Below are 22,013 nucleotides of genomic sequence, written 5' to 3'. Positions count from 1 at the left end.
TTCTAACCCTATCCGAGAACTTCTCACATCTGTGTCTGAGGAAGGCTGGATTCTCATTCACAAAAAGGTGACTGAAGCGTAATACTGCAGCATCACACCGAGTTAATTGCTTTTGAAGCTCACAGAATTAGAGGTGAGGCATAAAGGCAAGAAACACTGAAACTCTTCACTCCTAAGGCCTTAAAAGATGTTTGTAACTTCCAGCATGTCATGGGTCCTCATCAGGCTTTGCTGAGAGCCTGATGCTTCTTAAGCCACTGTTCCAAATTTGACTGTAAGGAAACAGAGCTTCTATCTAGGAGTTGTCTAATAATCATTAATAAGGTACGCAGAGCAGAGCCTAACAGACCAGAATTTACAGAGCATTAAAAAAAGTCAACCAAATGACATCATGATATGACCCTAAACTATGTGATTATCTCTAGGTAAAGGTATCCCGCTATCCTAAACTGTGAGGAGGCTGGACATCTGGCTTTGTCCACAGCGAATGGTCATTTCATCCAAAGAAGCTGTTGCTGCCAAGAGAAATCATCCTGTGCAAGTCTTTGCTTTCTCAAAATTGTTCCTTCTTCCTGCGCTTAACTGGTCTGTACTCCCACTGGAAGGCCAGAGCAGAGCAAGCCACCTAAGCGAACTATTGACTCACATACACTTTCACCTCAAATTGGCAAAGACCACTTAAAGTTGGGCCAGACACATTCATTGCACAAACTTAATCAACTTCAGATTTTTGCCTGCCTTTCAGGGTTTTTATGAATTTTTTTCATACTTCAGTCACTTGGGGCTGATTCTACTTCTTGTTATTCCGATGCCACAACAACTCCATGGAGATACATGGTATTTGTATTGCTGTTGGTGCAAAGGCGATTGCATCTGCAGGGCTTGGTTTGATCCCTACTGGAGCCTTGACACATGCTTGCACCTCCTGTCTGGGGGTAAAAGCATCTCAGCAGTGTTTTGGGATGATACCTGAGGAGCCTGTCTTTGCAAAGGGGAAGAGAGGGCTGGTGTGCAGACAGGGAGGCAGGACACATCATCTGGCCCAATGATGTGAGAAATTGCAGCAGATCATGTAGCATTTATCTGCAGTCAAAACACAGCTACAGAGCTACAAGGTTTGATCTGCGGTGCTGGGGGCTTTCAGATATACTGGGGAAGGCCATTGAATACCTTGAAAATGATGACCGGCAACTTTGATTTGACTTGATGTTGGTGAGAAGGGCAGAGAAGGGGTGTGAGGTCTCCTCGGGAGCCCTTGGGAGTGAGGAGCTGCCCTGCAATGTGCTGTACTTCTTGGACTGAGTTGGAGACTGGTGACTCCAGGCACGCACAGTCTTTCCATTGACTTCAACCCGCTCTGGATCATGCCCAGAATGTATCATCGTGGCTGTGATATGTAGTGTGATGCTTTTGTATACATGACTATGTTACCAAGTAAGGCTTCTTTTAAGGACATAATTGGTTGTGCAGCAAGATCGTAAGTTTACAGGGAGAGGACTATATAAGCTGATTAATTTTTAAAGACTGCAGATATTTTCCCCCCCCCCCTTCCTTTTGAGCTTAATTTTAAAAATGGTCTGTTAGGTTTGCTGCCAAATACCGGTTCATCACTTTTTTTGTGAAACCTTCACAGCTGGGGACTTTCCATGGGACGGTTTGTTTGGAAAAAGTGATGTAAATTGTAAATCACGTCTTAATATGTCTTAAAATATCTGAGCCTGGGAAAACATGTCATCTTACTGAAGATAATACAGATGCTCAGAACCTCAATAGGTATCTGTTGAAAATTCACACCAGCAATGAAAATCACAGTTATTTTTAAAAATGGTTGTTAAAAAGTATAGCTGATCCTAAAATGAGATAATTAAATTTATTCATGATGTAATTTTTTTTTAACTTGGTGGTGGTTATGAGACCCTATAAGAAAATAATTGTGAAGAAATAAATGTCAGCTGAAACATTTTTGGTGACATTTCAAAAGGCAATTGGTAAATTAACTACATTACTTTCAATTTATTGCCCAAATACAGAAAAAAGCATGGTTCAAAACTGGAGTTCAAAACCTACATCTTGAGTTAGACATTCTCTTGTATGATCTATTGCTATTTAGGAGAGGGGCAAAGTCCGAGAGATTTTGGGGTTGTCATCCCACATAAGGCTATTTGTCTTCTGAATATTTCATAATAAAGATATAGGACAGGATATTAAGCCATATTCAAAATGTAAATTCATATAATTCAGCAAAAGTTCATAAAATCTCTTGGTTAAATGAGATCTTACCAAACTGATGTTGTCTGATTTTGAAGGAACTGTCACAAGGGATGTGTGTGTGTATGTGTATATATTTCTTTACTCTAGCTTTATTATGTAATAAAAGTAAAAACACAGGGCTTCATGCTTTGCATCTTGAAGGAATTTGTAGGATTTTACACATAATAGATGCTTAAAACAGTGATTTCATCTTATTATTTAGTACAAGTTTCCCCCCAAAGGAAACGGGACACCATATATCTGACATTTGCCTAGTTCGAACAAACATCTCTCCCCTATTGAAATGCAACTGCTTGTGAGATGAAATATTCACAAGTGTTTTAGAGTTCATTGCACTAGACCTTTTACATTCTGTAGATAGAGTAAGGGAAGAAAACCTACATGGCAAAATTTTCTAGATCAACATTTTAAAACTAAGTTCTTAAATTAGGCTTTAAAGTCTATATTTAGACACTTGAAGTTGCCTGTATTTCAAAGGTGTTGAGTACCTCTGCTTTCCATTGACACAGAAAGGTTTTCAGCACTCATCTGAATGAGAACACATTTCTCAGAACGCCTAAATATGGTTGTAGGCACCCAGTTTTGACTCATTTGGCTGAAAATTTCGTGGTAAAACTGAATCTCCAAGCCAACCACTGTAAATAATTACTGAAGCAACCCCCAGTGCTTCAGTGGTCACATGCAACAAACGTATGGTCATGCTGATCCGTTGGAGAGGAATGTAGGTTCACCATGGAATTTGACCGCAGAAGATGTGACATAAACACCTCCAGGGAAAGTAACTGACTGTAATAAAAGAGATTTATACTAATTGACTCTCCTGTGTGCCCATAACTTAGGGCCTAGTACAGAGTCCTTAGAAACCATAGCGTAGGAAAGGCAGGACTTCAGCATCCTTCCCCACCCTCAGGTGGTCTGCACACAACCAGGGCTGTTCCAGCAGAGAGCAGAGCACTTACCAGGGCAAGGAAAAAAAAAAATCCCTTTTTTGGATCTTTACCATCCTCTTATTTCAGTTGAAGGCACTACTCCGCCATTTCAGGCTCTCCAGTAGCTTCAAACTAGAGACGCTGCGAATTCCCTCATCTCTTGTGATTCATTGCTGGAGCCAAACCCACCATGAGGAAAAAATTCTCTCTAGGCTCCAAGCAGTTCTTACCCTTGTTTTTGAAAGTGCTAACAACTGCCCCAGATGAGTGTGAACTGGGGTGACGATTTTTCTCGTAGACACCTGGCCACTATTGAAATGTCCTGAGACCACCAAACATTGGCCAAAGAATCATCCTTAACTGACTATACCTCTTTGTTACCACCGATTTTCTCCTAAAACCCACAACTCTTAGCACTGGTAAGGCTGGGTGCGGTACGAGTTTGGTCACTGAAGTCCACATCACTTGGCTCAAATCTCTCATCAGTGGGAGATTTATGAGATTTCCATTCCTCCTGACTTTTGCCAGGAGAAACCTCTAAGCACCACTGAGGCTCTACACTGCTGTTTTGAACTCAGAAGGGCAGGCATAACTGTGAGAATGAAAAGTAATGCAAAAGATAAACTGCAGGATATTTTGGGTCAGATTTTCCAGCAGTGGTGTATCAAGTTTTCACGCTCTGTGCAATATATTCTGGGACGTGAAAGCACTCACATCTCCTATATGCCTGGTGCACAAAGCATGGGCCTGCAGGGTAGATCCCCCAGAGGTTTCGTTCTGGCTGGCAGCCTTGTTTAAGCAGAAAGTTGCTGCATATCCTGTAGTCCACAATGTACTGACTTCCTGTTGCTACAGAGATTTAAAAATGACAAACAGTAAGGTCTGAGTCAGTTAAAGTAGTCAGATACCAGACCAGAGTATCAATTATTATTTTATTTTATTTTATTTTATTTTTCATTTCATTTCATTAAAGAAATAGCATTTTGAAATGCATTTCAGACTTTGCTGAAATAGCTAAAAGATTGCCTAGTTTGGGACAAACCACAGAAGATGTGATTCCTCACATCTTCACACACAGCTTTAGGTGTATGCTATGTAAACATCTGTATCTGATCTAGTCACCCATGACTCCCTTTACGGTCAGTAGAAAATGGGCACTTTCAGGGTGCGATTCATCTGACATGCCTGAGACATCTGCTTCCCAAGAGGGTGACTTGCACCCTGGGAGTGCCTGTTTCTCCCCTTTGGTTATAAGCAAAGCCCAGGGTGACTCAGACTCCAGTCAGAGGCTGCTTTTGCTCCGAGTGATCCCAGCCTTATCGTCTGTGCCTTTATTTCCCATCTTTAAAATGGGTCCCCTATTCCTCCCCTGGTCAGTGTGGTCACTCAGGTGATGTCCCTACTCTTTGAATGCAAGGAGTGACCATAAGTGGCAACTGCTATTTTTCTTTTTTGAGGACTTTGTGGGTTCAGAAGTGGGATGTAATGTGTTAGGTGTAGTTATTTAGTCATTAATATTGTGCTGGTACTTAAAAAGTCAGAAGGATGGAAAATGAAAGCATAGGAGCCCACATCTAAGAGATTCCAGTGGTATTTGAACTCTGATTTCAGACTTTTAATCATTTCACATGGAGATTAAGGGAGATTTAGGAAGCCCCATTTTTTATATTTGTTTCAATAAACATGCCCTCAGATTTCAACAGAAGACCTTCGTAAGGGTGTTTTGGTATCTTTGCACTTGTCTGAGCTGCAGATATGGGAATGAAAAACTAAGGTTTGGTATTAGACTATTTGCAGTTTGCTAGTGATGAACAATTTATTTCACGCGGTTATTCCCAGGATGATTTTCTGGGATCTATTCAAACCACTTCAAGCCTTTCTTCCTATGGAGTAAGACATGTTGAGCCTCAATAACACTATTCATATTGACCAAATTTCTCTGTCACATTAACAGAGGTAAATGTGGGTTATTCGGAAGCCCAACCTCCATCTGAATCAGGAACCTGTCTAGCTGCAAGGCAATAACTACACCAGAAGGTTTTGAACTACTTCCTAACAGCGTTAATTAAGCAGGGGGAACCTGGCCTTTTCTGGTCCAAGCAAAACTACACCTAGAAACTACACTTAAAAGATAGAGTCCATACAGGCTAACACAGTGCAGAGCAGGCAGAGCAGAATCACTGCATGTGAAGTGCTGACTTCAGACTAAAGCAATGACAAACCATTAAAAAAGTTTTGTAAAACACTTTCTGTAGAATGCCGAGAAAAAAAGAAAGACATTCAGATATGCTGCGTTCATTCACTCCCCAGGAATTTCCCTTCATGCAGCGCTAGATTCATGACTAAGAATTGTTTTCCGACTCATCTGTGCTGTAATGGAGTAAATGAAAACAATCTTGACTGTGTGGGGCAATAATTGTTTGTACCATTTTTTTTTCTTCCCAGAACATGAAGATGATCAGATTATTAGTGGAAAAAAAACATGTAAGTAAAAAAAAAGAACAAATATACATACTCCCAAAATATCCCCGAGCTCAGAATTACTAATCGTTCCTGTTGCGTAGATGGAATGGGTATGAAAAACACTTCCACATCTGTAACATGTCTGGACTGCTAATGACTTTTTTCTGTTGCTCAGCGGATCTTTTTTTTTTTCTTTTTTTTTCCAGTGACCTTTAGAGCTTAGGATCTCAAGAGTCTGAGGTCCTCTTTAGCCCTATATAACAGTAAGAATGGCCTTCACAGTTTATTTACTATAGTTTATCTACCATAAATTACATTTTAGGAAAGTACTTTTGAACGCTTTTCTGCACCTGAGTAGCTCACATCATTCAGAGTTCTTCACTAATAATCTAAAGTTTCTTTTCCCAAAACAGTTATTTTCATTTAGGTTCTGGTAGTTTCTGAAGACTTCAGCTAAGATCAGGGCTTTGTTATAACAGATATTTTATAAACAGGGACTAAATAGGCAAAGCTGAAAAAAACGGTTTAAAAAAAAGTGTGGAAAAAGGATTATTCTTCTTTATACAGTTCAGGAGTTGAAGTACAGAGCAAAATCACACAGGAAGTGTATAACCAGAAGCTGAACAAGGTCTTCTGAGACCCAGTCCAGTGTCTATTATAATAATTTGCTTAGGGGTCTAGGACATAGCAAATAGATCAATTGTAGGTGAAACCTGAAATCTTCATGCCAAAAAGAAAAAGATAGGGTAAGCATAATCTGAGAAGAGGAATGTAGTAAGAAAAACAGCTTGTGTTTGATGATAAGCTAGAAAAAGAGAAGCCCATGGAAGGATATAATGTTAGAGAAGGTAGTTAAAATAATGGATTAGAAAGAAATCTTTGTTTTGTATTTGTCAGAATGAGAGAAAAGGAAGTTGCAATAACTGAAATACAAGATGCTATGAATATTGTACCTGTGTGGATTAGGAGAGGCCATATCATGAAGGCATCTAACAGAAAGAATCTGCAAAACCAGTTATATCCTGGATGGAAAAACTCAGAGAAAGGTTGAAGCTGAAGACGACACTATGGGAAAGCACTGATGTCTTCCAAGCTTTCAGGTCACCATGACCTCAGCCATTTTACAGCCTTAAAAATGTCTTTTTCCTTTAATGGAATGTAAAAGTCTTTTATGCCTTTTGGCCGCCGTCCTGAACTGGTGGGGAGAGGCATCGTATCACTCATTTGTCTGCAGAACTGCAGAGCAAGGTAGCTGTGCGGTTTGTGCCCTCCATCACACTCCGGGTACCATGCTCCACTCTGCTAGATGCTCTTGGGAAAGTCCCTTTCTATGTCTGTTCATTGGCCTGCTCATCGGCAAAAGATGAGTGATGAGGATTTTTTTCTGTAGGTTGTTTGAGATTTGCTGATGCGAAATGTAGGTTCTATATTTACGCATATTCCTGGTCCTCCTGCTCCCTTGATGATGTTGCTCACTAGGCTGCAGCCTGGATGGCAGCTTACAGGGATCTCCCTTCTTCCCTGCGGGATCTAGTGGAAGGGTATCAGACCATATGGTGAGCAACCCCTCATATGGGCCTCAGCTCCCTTAATTAAACCAAAAGGCATCCTACTATGTGGATATTAACAACATGTGTGTCCTCTGCTATTGTTTCCTCAGCCATTCCCAGTTTGCCCCTATCATCCAGGTTCACTAAAGAGACAAATATTTCCTGGTTTATTCTCACAGCCTATGCTCTGATTCACGTAACTATATTATTGCCTACATGAGCAGTGGCACAAGCCATAATCAAGAAGAGAAAGTGCAAAGTAAAGCCTGAGTTGTGACCTGTTCCCAAAACCTCTGAGCAGCTGGAAGCATCTCATCTGCCATACTCCAGTGTATGTCCTGGATACTACTTGGATGTGGAGGTCTGCAGGCATAAGTTGCCACAGTAAATGACAACCCAGCCAGAACAACCAAATGGGAAGATTTTCCTTCCGTACACGAGAGGCTTCCTCCAGTGTTCAAACTGATCCCTTCAACAGGAGGATTGTTGCAAATTCAAAAACCTTCACCACAAGGCAGAAGTTCCCAACTCTTCCTCTTTTGATGCCATTTTTGCTTTCACTTCTGGGCCTGTGAACAGTAGATCACAAGTATGGCAACCACTTCTGTAAAAGGCAAGATACCCAGCGTCTAGTCAGGTGGTCTGATTCCTGTGTGTTTTCTTATCACTGATAAATTTATTGAACTCATTTTGAATGTCTGTTCCTATGAAAGTAAGAGCATTAACCACCTAATGATGATAAATGGTGTGACAGGACAAAAAAAAGCTGGTAAATATAGATCAATTAATATTTAGACTCTTTTTGTATGCTCCATGACTGAGTGTTACTCACAGAGTACATGTCAGTATAACTGTAATAGTCTTTGATCACGGTCTTGAAACTGGTCTGTGCTAGAAGAGCCCTGCACTACCTGGGCCTCCACTGCCCTCAGATAAGGCCACTGCCCCAGAAAAAGGACTAGAAATCCAGGCATTTAGTGAGTGTCCTTACTCCTCTTTTTTTTTTTTTTTCCCTTTTTCTGACACTAACAAGTTTGCTGCACAACACTAAATATTTAACTTTTCATGTATCAATGAGATAAATCTGTGGTGCTGTTATCTTCAGACTCTAAACTTAGGATTCTTAACAGACATGCTGAGTACTTCATAGACTCAGTGAATCCATTTGCAGAAGAAATAGAGATAGAGTCAGCAGCAAGAAATATGACAGTCACATTTGGCTCAAAACTACAGGAATAAGCATCTAGATTGCTTTGTAATTATTAGTCACCACTTGAACAGACCCCCAAAAGTTTTTTCTCACTGGAGTTATCAAAACACAGAGTGGTTGCTTGGTCTGTCAGATTTAGCAAACCAGTGAGGTACATGTTAAATACTCTGCATTTCAAATGGAAAGCAAACTCTTTGCTTAATAACACTGGACTCTTCAAACAGGACATACTGCATGAGTCCTGAACCAGGTCACTGCATCAGACAACGTATAAAATATTCTCTCCTTCCTTGAGATTCTCATTCCAAATCCCAACTTACTTATTCTAAGAAGCACATTGCAACAGACTGTCCTGCAGTCCAGAAAGTGTGGTCAAATTTCTATCTGCACTAAAGAAAGGCCATTTCCTCCAGGGTATCCTCTGGGGAATATCTAGCGTCTTAGGAACATGATGGAAAGGCTGTTCCAAGAAGTTAATTTTTAGGTTACAAGGCCCTTTGGAGCAAGGTGGTGCCCTCTCACCCTGAACAAGTATTCATATCTTTGCACAACTCATGGTCACATTCCAGAAGCTGCCCACAGCATAAGGCAAATATTTATCCAGTGGTCTGAAGTTTAAGCTATAGAGAATCAGAAGGACATGATGTTTTACTCGTCTTTCCAAATTCCCAGCAAACCAGTTCCATAGACCACAGAGCTGATGCACATTCGCTCCTTGAGGTCTCCGTAACACATTCAGTTACCGCTCTGAAAAAAAGAAAAATATCATATGTGAGTAAGGCATGCTTGAGCAAGTACATATGGAAATGTTCTAGGCAGGAGACGTATAACTCTCAGAAGACTCCAATGTCTACAGTCCAAATGGTCAGATGGATTTGGGATATTCTCAGTTCTTTCGCCGAGATGGCCAAAACATCCAGGATGCAAGCTGCTTGGTCCTGAAAATTTTAGAAATCCTGGGCTTTGTATATTCAGCCTGGAGTTGAAAACAGGCAGTAATAAGGGACTTGGATGGACTTGGCATGGGAGGCTTTTGGGAAAAATAATTAGGTGTCAACACACTTTTAAAACTCTGGCCTACATTCTCCCTTACTTTTCCTTTTGACTGCAGGAGACAGGGGAATTATCAATATAATTACATAACTTAGCTCCCAAAGTCATTCCTAGTCCTGCTGCCCTGATCATCAAGACTTAAAAAAAAAAAAAAAAAAAAAAAGCTAGTTTATCCTGGACTCTTCTTAGGAGTGAGCCAAATCTAAAGCTTTGCACCCCTCACTCCACATGGTTCTCCCACACTGCCCTGAAAACCTTGCAGCCGCAATAGCTTCCAGACACCCTCATGCTGTGCACAAAGATAAACATGTGTCCTTGCCACCATAGCATTTAGCACCATTCTGGGGCTGCAACACAGAGCCAATGAATTCAAATGCTTCAAGAAGACACAAACACAAAATAAGAAAAAAGCAGAAAGTGTGGCTAGTCCTTATCCTTGGGGCTGGACATGGATTTAAAGCAATGTGTATGCATGCATTTGAGAATGAAAGCATCAGCATTTTATCAAACTTGCTGTAATTATCATTCAGTAGACCACAGTCCAACCACCTTTTTCACCACTGTTTCTAATGAGCCCACCAACCACGCACTGATGCTCAAACTATATATTTTTAACTGGATAATAACAGCATGAGGAAGATCAGAGTAGAGATGTCTCTCTAGGAACACAGAGCATTTTTTTGTCTGCTTGCGCATTACACACTCTTTAAAGGTCTGTTTATTTTTTAATGCTGCCATGGAATCTTTCTAGACGCAAGATGCTTGAGATAAACTAATCCCAAGTCCTATGTGTCAAAGCAGCTGCGAAGTGGAGAATTTTCTGTCTCAGGAGGGCATGGTGAAAAACCTTTGTAATGAATTACACTCCTTCCCGGGAGAGAAAGGAATGAGTGGAATGATTTAGCTGAGCTGTGTATAGTCCAAGGCTGCACGCCAAGCGACAGAAGACGGTCACATCCCTTATATAGCTTAGCCCCACCCGGCTGGAAAGACACACAGCAGAGTGGCTGAAATAGCACAGATGATGGAAAATGCCATCTGAGTTCGCACAGCAGACAACAGGACGAGTAGGCAGTGAAGGCTGGGAGTCTCTGAGACAGGAGCCCGCACTGGCATGAGGCAGCGCCACGCACAGTTTGTGCTTCAGAGTCTCTATTTCCAAAGAGACAGGAAGGCCCTGGAGATATGAAGAACATCAACTCTCCCGGCTAGCTGCCTGCCTAATCTTTATCTGTAGGTGAGTTAGTTTAACTCTTGAGGGAAGCGGTGTTTCGAAGGGGGCCCAGAGGGCAATCAAAGAAAAGACTATCTAGATTTTTCCTAGGAGACCGTTCCTGATGGAGGAGCAGCAACTGCAGCAGTGCACGTGATAACAGCCACCAGTATAGTGACCAAAAGTTGTGTTAACATCTGTATAGCTGATAGAAAGTGTTTAGTTTAAACACCAAGTAAATACCTCTGTAGCTGTATGCAAAGATGTAATACCTAAAGGCCTGGGGTAGTGAATAGCAGTAGAAGTACAAACTTCAGTGTTGCAACCCCACCAAGACAGAGATAGTCACTTCACCGGCCATAACTTTCAGGTTTTCTAGACGACTATGTTACTCCCTGTTCTACCTGAACTTTTTTCTACCTATGAACTTCTCATGGCCAATCCTGCTTAATTTAGGGGATCTGCTGGTCCCTAGCCAGCAATGACAACTCCCCAGATGTCCTATAGCCCTTTTGCACTCAGGTTGCAGTGCTTCATAGACCACTTAGCTCTTCTTATGGAGAGGCAATGGAAACACATTGTGCAAAGGATCAGCATATTCACTGCCTTATCACTGAAGTCCCTGAAGTCTTGACTTATTCTTCATGTCTCAGAAAACTTTTGCTGTAATCTAATGGCATAAAACCCTGCTTGGATGAAATCCCCAGCACCATGGTTTAGCTGAATAGATTTATTACCGTACTTAAAATTCCCATCTCACAATCTTTGTAATTAATGAACACCCAAAGAACATATTTCACACAGACTTGGAACAGGAAAGGCTTTAAGGCTTTAAGCCATGAATCTGCTTTTTTTCAGTGCAATGTGCATTTAAAAGGGGGTATTTTTTCCTTATGATCAGAAAAAAAATAGGTATGAAAAATACAGTGAAGTAGAGTTCATGAAAAGGGGGAGTAGATAACACAAGAAATTTATTCATGTGGTTAAAGCACCAGACTGGACCTCAAGGGATCAGATTTTGTTCCCATCTCGGCCACAGACTAGTTTGTGACCTTGGCTAAGATGCTTTGCCAGGTCTGCACTGTGTATTTTAGTTGTGGTAGACAAGAGCATGGCAGACAAAACTGCTACTCAGCCACTGTCTTACCCTGAGGGTACTACATTGCTGCTGGTGGACACCAACATGCTAACATCTGTCTGCAGCCAACAAGTTGATCAGACTTTATGCCAAAGACCTAAGCAGGATTCTTAGGTTGGTCCCTTGTGCTGCCTGATCATGCAGGAAAGCTTTGAGCCCGAGCTGGATGCATCTTGCACAAGAGATGGCCAGGTGACAATGGTGTGTTTAAATGGGTCCTTCTCCTTTTTGAAGGTGACATGGGATCTCATTCTTGCTCCACTGGATATGAAGAAGAGACGATCTCAGTCCCCCACATATCCAAGGCACCTGTTGCTCTTCCCTAGGACACAAGCTGCCCAGCTCTTTAGTATCGTGGGGTGGTAAATGTTCTCTGAACAGGACTATTGGGCAATTGAATATAGTAGCAAGGATACAAAGGCTGGAGCTGAAGAAGAAGGAGGGCCATGTCTTGGCTAGATGTAAATGGTTAAGAAACGTCCCTTTCTTCCAACCTGATTAGTGGAGAAAGATCTCTGTTCCCCTGGATTTGGAGATCTCTTCTCTAGTAGAAGTTATCTCTGCATATTCTCTCTGTGGGAAGGAAGCGCCTTGTACAGACCTGAGGATTTCATAATGTGACAAGTGGCAAAAAGCATTGTGCTACAACAGTCACCAAGTCATTTGGAAAGCAGAGCCTGAAGACCTCCGAAGCGCACAGCTGGCCAGGTCCTAGTGATTCCATAGGACTCAGATGCCATTATGCCGCAGTAGTCCCACTTAGCTCTCCAGCTGTAAAATGGAGGTGATGACACATCCCTCCTTTGGTTGATGTACATGGGAAACTCTTCAGCAACGGGGATTTCTTACCAACTGCTTACTCAGTGTTTGGAGCTGGGCCTCTGCAGGCTACTTACATCTTACATCTCTTACATCTCTGCAGACCTTATATCTCTTTGTAATGCAAATGAAGATGTACCGGGAGGCTATATATAAGTACTATTAGCCCATGGAGTACTGTCAGAAAGACCAGAGGCTCTTTGCCAAGGGCTTGGCTGGGTGACCCCCATATCACTATCATCTCTCCCATTCAGATTTTTAATGACAATTTTGCCCTGAGAGTTATTTATCTGTGTGTAAATTCTGGGTTTTCCCTTGTGAGGATCTGCAGAGTCAGTTGGAGGAGAAGGGCTCTGTTCCTAAGAGAGATTTTCGCACACACTACAATGACTGTTTCTGGGGAGACATCTCTAATGTACCCAGACCACAAAAAAATTGACAGCTCCAGAGATGAGTGTGAGATATAAAAGGAGAAAGAGTGGGACTGGGGGAGATCCCAGAGGAAGGACAGTAGTCTGCTCTCACACAAGGATTAGAGAGCGTGATGCTGATCCTGGCCATTCACTCAGGGTAAACCAAGGGCAAGTTAATAGAAGTCAACGACATTAATTAAAATGGGTGGGTGGGAGGAGAGCCATTTCCAGAGATGCTACCAGATGAAGTCCTAAAGGAGCAATATGTTGAGAACTTTGCAGGCTGCAAATCACATACCAGAGATCCAAGTGCCAGGGCTGAACATGAAAATCCACCAAAATCCTAAACTGAAGTGTTAGTCATCAGCTCTGTAGAAATGAAAACTGACAAGGCAGCAGCTGCCTTGGTCAAAGCTGTTTCATATTTGAATGGCTCCATATGGAGAAAGTTTGAATCAGAAATACAGTGAAGCCAAGACAGAGGATGAGACATTAAGCCACCACGGGGGATAAAAGGGAGAATGTTTTAATATGTAAACAGCCAGAAATCTCCTGGGTTGCATAGATGAATATCAACTTAGAGCAAGAGGACAATGCCCAGTGATGACACAGAATAAGAGTGGCTGAAGCAGAATTAGTTTCACTGTCTACTCTGGGTCTTATGTGCAAGTGGATTGGAAGGTCACTGAATAGGCATTTCCTGGCTGAATCTACATTGTGCAATTACTCTTGGTTTTAGTTTGGGGTAAAATTGATATTTATTACTTGCAGAGCACCATGGATGTATCATACAGCTACAGACTGCAAGGTACCAGATCAAAACTGGGAAACTGGGACCAAACTCCTTCCTGTACTGTCCTGCCACGTAAGACTTTTGGCCAGACTACGTAACCAGGCCCATGACTTTGCTCCCCTACAACGGAGACAAAAACCCTCCCTTGACCTGTCTTGTCTTGAGCTCTTCAGGCCAACGGTGACTGAAGGAGTACTTTGAGTTCCCCCAGCTCTCCTGTATTCCTGGGAAGCAGTTGTGTTTGCCAGGGCTAAATGTTCTGAAAGAAAGCAGAGGTTTGGGTCATTGTACAGGGAGTTCTGCTGACTTGGAGTTGACAAGAAACCTTTCAGAGCTGTTTTACAAGCATGCAAAGACATAAGAACAGCTGCGCTGAGTTAGACCAGGTCTGTGCAGCCCAGTAACTTTTCCTCATCCCCCCTGGGGTGGAAGCCTAGCAAAGGAACATAAGATTGGCACCAGAGCAGTGATGCTGCTGTGATACCTTCTGTGTGCCTCCAGGGCTGTGGCTGAGGGACTTGCCAAGCCGGAGGCTGTACATTTGTGTTTAAGAGCCTTTGATGGACATTTCTTCCCCTGGTTGTCTGATTGCCTTTGGGATCTATATAAACGTTTGGCATTCACAATACCTGCTGACAAGGTGGTCCACAGCTTAACTCCAAGCTTTGTGAAAAGGCATATTCTTGAGTTTTTTTCTGACCCTACTGCCCAATAACAGCATTTGATGCCGTTGATCCTAATTTTGCCATTATTGGAAACAATGAATAATTATTCTCTGTGCCATGGTGCACCTGAATATAAAGACTTTTACTGTATCTCTCTTGTATCATCTCTTACCAGGTTGAAGAGTCCTTGTCCTTTTTGCGCTTCTTGTGCAAAACCATTTTACGCTGTTGATCCTTTTAATACATTTCTAATTCTACTGTATCCTTGTGAGAAGTAAAGCTCAGAGAGCAAAAGAGTTTTCAAGATTTGGGTGCACTGTGGTAATAGCTTCCCCATAATAGCTTTTACTATATGTTTTTTAACCACAGCTGAGTGCTCAGCTGATATTTTCATAGAACTCACTCTTATAATACCAAAATCTCGTTTCCAAGTGCCAAGAGGTGGTTCAGAGACCATTAGATCAGATCAGACCACATGGGGAATGAGGGATTAGAGTTTGGAGAAAGTCCTCCAACGCTTCCTCTAGCGCCCTAAAAACCCAATGATCCACTAATCCCTCCTCCAAACAGTTCAACAACATTACAGTACTGAATGATACCGGGACAGGTTTTCTGGCTCAGGAGATAATCAGCAGTTCCCACCTCTGGTCTAGCCTGCTCTGCTGACAGTGGTAGACCCTCTGTTTTAGTCCTAACTCATGTCTTGTACTGTCTTTTTCATGAGGCTATAAAGAATCATCCTTCCACAATCCAGGACAGATGTTATGGGCCGAGCTACATACACAGCTGCAGCAACGTGAACCTTGACTATTTCTACTGAACTTCAGCAAAATCATTCTAAGCTTTCGCTACCAACAACAGGGTTGATTTCACCTCACTTGTACCAGCACCAAGACCCTTTTATCTTCCTCCATTGCCACAGGATATTGACACCCAGATGAACATTAAGAGTACCTGAACTGCTCAGCTTCTACATTATCCCTCTTAAAGTATGTAAAAGTGGAAGGGCATGACAAACTGTGTATCTGCTCCTGTTAGAGTCAATAGTCTTGTAGGTCTTTACTGTTCACCTCATTTACTTCTTCTTAGGGTATTTTTCACAGAATCACAGAATGGATGAGGTTGGAAGGCACCTCTAGTGATCACCTCGTCCAACCCCTCTTGCTCATAGCAGGGTCACGTAAAGCATGTTGCCCAGGACCATGTCCAGATGGTTTTTAAATATCTCCAGAGAAGGAGACTCCACGACCTCTCTGGGCAATCTGTTCCAGTGCTCAGTCACCCTCACAGTAAAGAAGTTTTTCCTCATGTTCAGACGGCACTGCCTGTGTTTCAGTTTGTGCCCATTGCCTCTCCTCCTATCGCTGGGCACCACTGAAAAGAGTCTGGCTCTGTCTTTTTTATACCCTCCATCAGGTATTTGTACAGAGTGATAAGACTCACCTGACCCTTCTCTTCTCCAGGCTAAACAGTCCCAAAGACCAGTCATCCAGTCACCATTTCATAAAAGACCAGTCATCTGCCTTTGATGTCTCCCACTGACTTCAAGCTTTCTCTTCTCTGTGAGCAGAAAGAAGAAAAAAGTAGAAGAAAATTTGTTCTTGACTGTAAAAGCAGCTTTATTCCTCATGGTCAATGAGAACACATTTTCAAGCTCTGAATTTGCACAGTGATGCATGCAGCATTGATAAGGAACATGCATTGCAGTGTATTTTTCTCACTGAATTTAATATCCCTTTAACATGTTGGTCCATAAGGTGTCCCTCCAGAGTATTTAATACTAGTCATCTCTACGCAATGAAAAATGAAATATGTGTTGGAATAATTCACACCATAAGATGACTCATAAAATTTCTCTACAAGAGACACTAATTTTTGAAATATCATCAGATGAACACAGGAAAATTAAGGAGCATGTTGAAGGATATCATATCAAAGCCAAGGGCTGCAGGCAATATGTTTGAAGGCCCATTATTTTCATTAATAGATCTGTAGCCTTCAAATATGAAAACAAAACGAGATTAGATTCAGTCATCCATCCTGGAAAGAAAGCTGTGAGCATTGCAGGGATTTTAGTTGGCTCCTGTGAGCTGGGATTTGAAGGTACTGTAAAGAGGGCATACTATCTCTGCAGTCATCGATGTTTCTGAGTGCCTATATATAGGTTTATATATAGAGAGAGAGAGAGGGAGAGAGAGAGAGTTATGCATATAGTTTTATATATAGTTTTTTTATACATATATAGAGAGAGAAAGAAAGAAAGAAAAGAAGGTGAATTTGGTGGATAACTGCGTATATTTAATCCAGGATTGTGGTAGTTTTCTTTTAGCTAGTTGCAAGTGCCCAACAATAGAAATCTCAGCTCATCACCGTATGATAATCTCTTTATTGCATTTCCCTGTCTCTGAGAGTGGCCAGCAGCAAACATGTAGAGAAGGAGAGCATAAGGAACTGCTTCTCCACTCTCATCTTCCAGCAACACCCGGCACAGCGAGCAAATGAGCAGATAGCAGGATTACAGCGATTCCACAGTTGTGACAAACTGAAGAACACCAGGTAAGGTATAGCACTTTTTAGTCATGCTTCTTCTCTGTTCTGGCCAGACTTTAATCTGCCTTTTCTTCATATGTGTCAGAGGAAACCTCATCCCCTTTATGACTTTGCTATGAACCACAGCCCTCCGGGCGAATCACAAAGTTCTTACCCAGCAGAGGGGAGCCTGATCACTTCTTAATTGCATCTCTGGGAAAAAGTTCAATTATAACCGTTTCCTAAGTGTGGAAATAAACACTTTGTGTGGGTTGCCTCAGCGGTTAAGAACCTCCTACCACGTCCTGACTTAGAGACCAAGAAAATTGCCTCCCTGTTAGGTAGAATTAAAACAAAAATATCTCATTTTAGCCCTCCTAAACCTGAAAGGTTCTTAACAGTCTCAGAAAAAAACAAACAAGCAAACAAAAATACCAGCCATCCAAAACTATTCCTTTGTGCCTTCTTGTCCTCTGTCCTGTGTGGAACAGCTGGGAGCAGCTTGTTAGGAGAAACCAACTGACATGTCTGTGTTTAGGCAGCCCATCCTCCTGCACAGTAAATCAATAACAACTGAAAATGAGAGCACTTCCGAGGCATTGGGATGACAGCCACCATGTAAACAGACAGCTAACAAGGGGAACACGGGTTAAGAAAGCTGCTCTCCCCTCTCTTCTCCATAGAAACCCTCATTACCTAAGTGGAGCTGGTAAAGCTCATTCTAGGTATCTTGACAGGATAATTTGTTACTATTCTTTTCCTAGCAAAAGGGCCCGAAGCAAAAAAAAATTATTCTTGGATCTGGCCTGAACCATGTATCCAGGGATTTATCATTCCCTTCCTCTCTCCAGCATGTTTGATAAGGATGTCTCACTTCCATGTTTTTCCCAGTACAGAAGTTTTATGGGACAACTGGAATAATGAGCTGGATTCACAATAAAGATAGGAACTGTTTCATCAACATGAAGCACAACTTAAATCACTTAAAAACACACAGTTCCTATTATATCAAGGGTCTGATGAAGTTTCCCTGCACGAGGGCAGCTCTTCCAACACGGCAGGATGCAAATCACCCCCAAATGGTGGGGCTGGTGGAGAGAAATCCATCTGGAGAGAAGGGGCCGTGCTAGGACATGGGAGACCTGACTCACCCACCCCTCAGAGACACAGGCCTTCTCATGAGCCCCTGTAGATATCAAGGTTTGACAGCCCCCTCCTGGTATAAAGCCCTAAGGACAGCTGGACTATGTGGGGTGCATGACCCAAGGGAGGCACAGCTCTGGCTGCTGGAGAGCTGTCTCAGAGTAGCCGGAAGCGATATCAGAGGTGAAGAGCATAAAGCAGCCCCAGATCTGTCTTCTGAATGACTAATTGGGCTGAGACTTGACTGGACATCAGATGGTGTCTCATCTACAGCCAGACTCTGTTGTCATGCTCCATTGATGCTAAAAATGAATAGTGATAAACCCCTCTCCGGGGGAGAAATGGCTTGCAGTGTGAAAGGTGAATCTCAAACTTTTCGAAACCCTAGTAGTACTGCAAGCACTGGAAATGATAAAGACAAGTTTTCTACTGATCTGTGTCTCTTGGTTGATTGCCTTTGGTGCCTGAAAAACCCGTGAGCTCTGATTTACATTTTTCTTGTGGTGGGGTCATTTATAAAGTCGCTCTCCCCGTCTCTCTCCCACCGTGTGGGTTCTCAGATGAGCATTTGTAGAGTCTCGTCTCTGTCCAGCTGCCGGTCTTCACACAGCTGGTGGGAACGTAACATGTCTGAGAACTTCACCCCTCTATTAAGTGTGGCTGAAATGAGAGGCCAAAAAGACATTGGTATAGACACAAATACCCACTCACCGCTCATGTAAGCCTTGTTTTGGGGGATTATACACAGGCCAAATGGCTTATACCCAAGTACAAAGGAATTAGAGAAAGTTAATAATTTCCTGGACTTTGGAGCTAGAAGGGACCTTTGTGATAATCTGAGTTGTACAACTCAGACCAAAGAACTACATTAAATATCTTGTGTATAAGGCCCATATCTGCTTTTCTTTTAGCTTATATAAGAAACGGTAAACTGGGATTTGAGAGATCAGCATTCAGGATCTAATTTGCTATTTGACTTCATGTTGCTTAATTAATTCTGTACTTCAATTCCCTCTGGGCAAAATGCACATAACAATACTTCAGTGTTTCACAAAATTATTGTATCATCTGTTTAATGTTTGTAAAGTCATTCAGATACCACAGTGATGAGAGCTATGGAAAAATCCATACATAAATCAGTGCTGTTTATATTTCTGTTGATAGAAGACATATCTCAGAGTTTTTCTTGTATGTTTTTTTTTTATCCCCAAGTGTGGAGAAGATGTCGCCTCCATCATATTACACACTGAAAAAAAATTAAGCTTGTCAACAAAATAGTACAAAAAAGGGGAATAAATACTTTTTAGTAGCAATGTCGTTCTTTACATCTTCAAAGCACTTTACAAATATCTGCCAGGAAGCTGACTTTCCACTCTGACATTCAGATTCCCAGGGTATTGTTTCTATTTTGGTGAAATGTTTGTTATGACAGCATGACCTTCCTGAAAGAATAGCCCTAACATTTTAGAACCCATCCCTGGCAGAACTGTGTTGCAGACCACATTTTTAAGTGGCTCTTCTAAAATATATCTCAACACACATATTCACATTCCCCTTCCTTCTTGTGAATTGACCAAGAGCTGCCAGCACCTGAGAGAATGAGCAAAGTCTTTCTCTTCTAATGTGTAATAAGGAGGTTGGAGGGATGCCTTTGTGGGAGGAGATGGGATTTAACATCATAAACGCAGTCAGTTTGGGGAAAAATAGCTGCAAGTTGAAACGGTGTGTGCTAACTTCTTAGTGGTTGTGCTTCTGAAGTTCCAATCCCCCAGCGACCTGAATCGCATTTAGTGCACACAGCTACATAAAGTATTCGTGAAGAAGACTGGCCTCCTACCATTCCCCTTTTCCAAGGGGAAGAAAGGCACAGAGAGACGTGAGGTTGCTCCCCTGACAGTGAACTGAAATCATGGAAGGAGAGCTGAGCCCTGCGTGACCTGCTGGGGGGACCTGCATCCTGATCCTCTGCTGCTAAGGCTGATGGCCATGGGAAGGAGCAAGTCCTCAGCAAGTCGCTGCTTCTGGGGAGCCAAGACATGAAGGTGTCTGGGAAACTGATCCCCCAAAATTCAGGCTGGAGTCCCTGGAAAAACCTTCTTAGGGCCTCACAGAACCGCCCTCTCGAAGCTTCGGGGTGGGATTGCCCTCTCTTCGTTTTGAGTGAGACACACATCACGGTCACCCTTGGGATTTGGTCTGCTTCCTAAGGCAGGGCAGCTTTGTGAATTTGCACGTATGTGCATGGAGGGGCCTGTTTGCCAGTCCCCTGTTTATAAAACCAATAGCTAATGCCATCCAGAAATAATGTCATGAAAATGGATTGCTCGGAGAAAGTCTTGACAAGGCCTCTAGCTGAGGGAAAAGCTGTAGGTGACTCGGTCCTTCTTTGACTGCAGGAATCCCTGACATATCCTCAGCCCTGAGGAGAGCACAGGCTCTTCTGCTGACACAGCAGCTTGCTCTGTTTTGAATCCTAGACTCAAGGTAAAACTTGCACATTGCGGAGGGGAGAGGAGAAGCGTCTGATCACCAGAGATCTGATCCTTGATGCTTTTGACTCTTCTTGGCTCTGCTTCCCTCTCCCCGTCTAACCATTAGACTGCACTTTTCCAAAAGAGCACGCACACCCAAGACTCTCAGCTGCAGCAAGGGCACTGGAATCAAACACGTTGCAGAAATGGCCTCTCTGTAGGCTCCCATTGCTCTGGCACGCAGAGCAGCAGCAAGCAGTGTAAACAGATCGGCCTGGAGAAATAAACATTAGACTCAAGATTATTTAATGACTGTTTTTAATTAAGTGATTTACTGACTGAGGTTGGTGACACGTGATCCCACCTCGTATGAAGACTTTGAGGACTGGAATCTACAAGACGTGTAAATCAGGGGAATTCCTCTGAAGTGCAGAGGGTGTCCCAATCTATACCAAGATAAGGATCTGACCCTGTGATTTTGCCACTTTCTTCAGTCAGAACAAGGGCAGGCTCAGGTTTTGCAAGACTGAAAAAGATCAAAGAGGCACAGTTTCTTGAAAACAACAGAGGAGGGGAAACCAGTCCCTAAAGATTTCCTGCTCCTTCTGTAGGAGAAATGAACAAACAGCCAGGCAGAAAAAGTGAGCAACAGGGTTCCTTATATAACCAAATCTCCCTTTAAACCTCTCTCCCCATCTGGGGCATGCATAATTGCTAGCTTCCGGTTCAAGCCACAAATAAAAGGCAGTGTAAACATTTTAGAAGAAGGGCCTGGATTCATCCTACCTAAATATAGGCAGGCAATGAGCTATGCTTTCAGAATCATGATCACGTGACCCTAGGCTCCCTCTATAGTTAATAGGAAGTATATACCTTCCACGCCACTAAGCCAGAGACAGGGATTCAGATCTAGTGTAAGGCTGATATTCATTGCTTATACTTATCACTCTGTAGATCCAAAAGCTTGCATTGAAATTACATGGCCCTGACTCCTCTCTGTGCTCTATGTGCTGCTCTGTGGCCCCAAGTCATCCAAAGTACTTGAAATAATGTAGGCATGACAGATCCCACTAGTGTGGTGTGCTGATGGGATGAAACCACAAAGGTGCTGAATGCCCTGGGTGGAGGATCAGGGCATGTGAGAGAGTGTGAAGGTGCAAAGCTTGCTGAACCAGTGCTGGAGGACTGCATGACCAATTCTTCTCTTGGGCAGAGCTAGCAGGAGCAAGCCTGAACACAGCCAGGGAGCTGGGAACAACGAACAAGGATGGACAATCTGGGGTCAAGGGCTAGACCCCATTTCTGACATTTTATCCAGTACAGTACATAGTAAACATTTATTATACCACCAAA

The sequence above is a fragment of the Apteryx rowi genome, unplaced genomic scaffold (assembly GCF_003343035.1).
Source record: "Apteryx rowi isolate R43461 unplaced genomic scaffold, aptRow1 scaffold_399, whole genome shotgun sequence".
In the NCBI taxonomy this organism is placed as follows: Eukaryota; Metazoa; Chordata; class Aves; order Apterygiformes; family Apterygidae; genus Apteryx; species Apteryx rowi.
The sequence above is the reverse complement of the archived record's forward strand: the minus strand, read 5'-3'. Positions refer to the sequence as shown.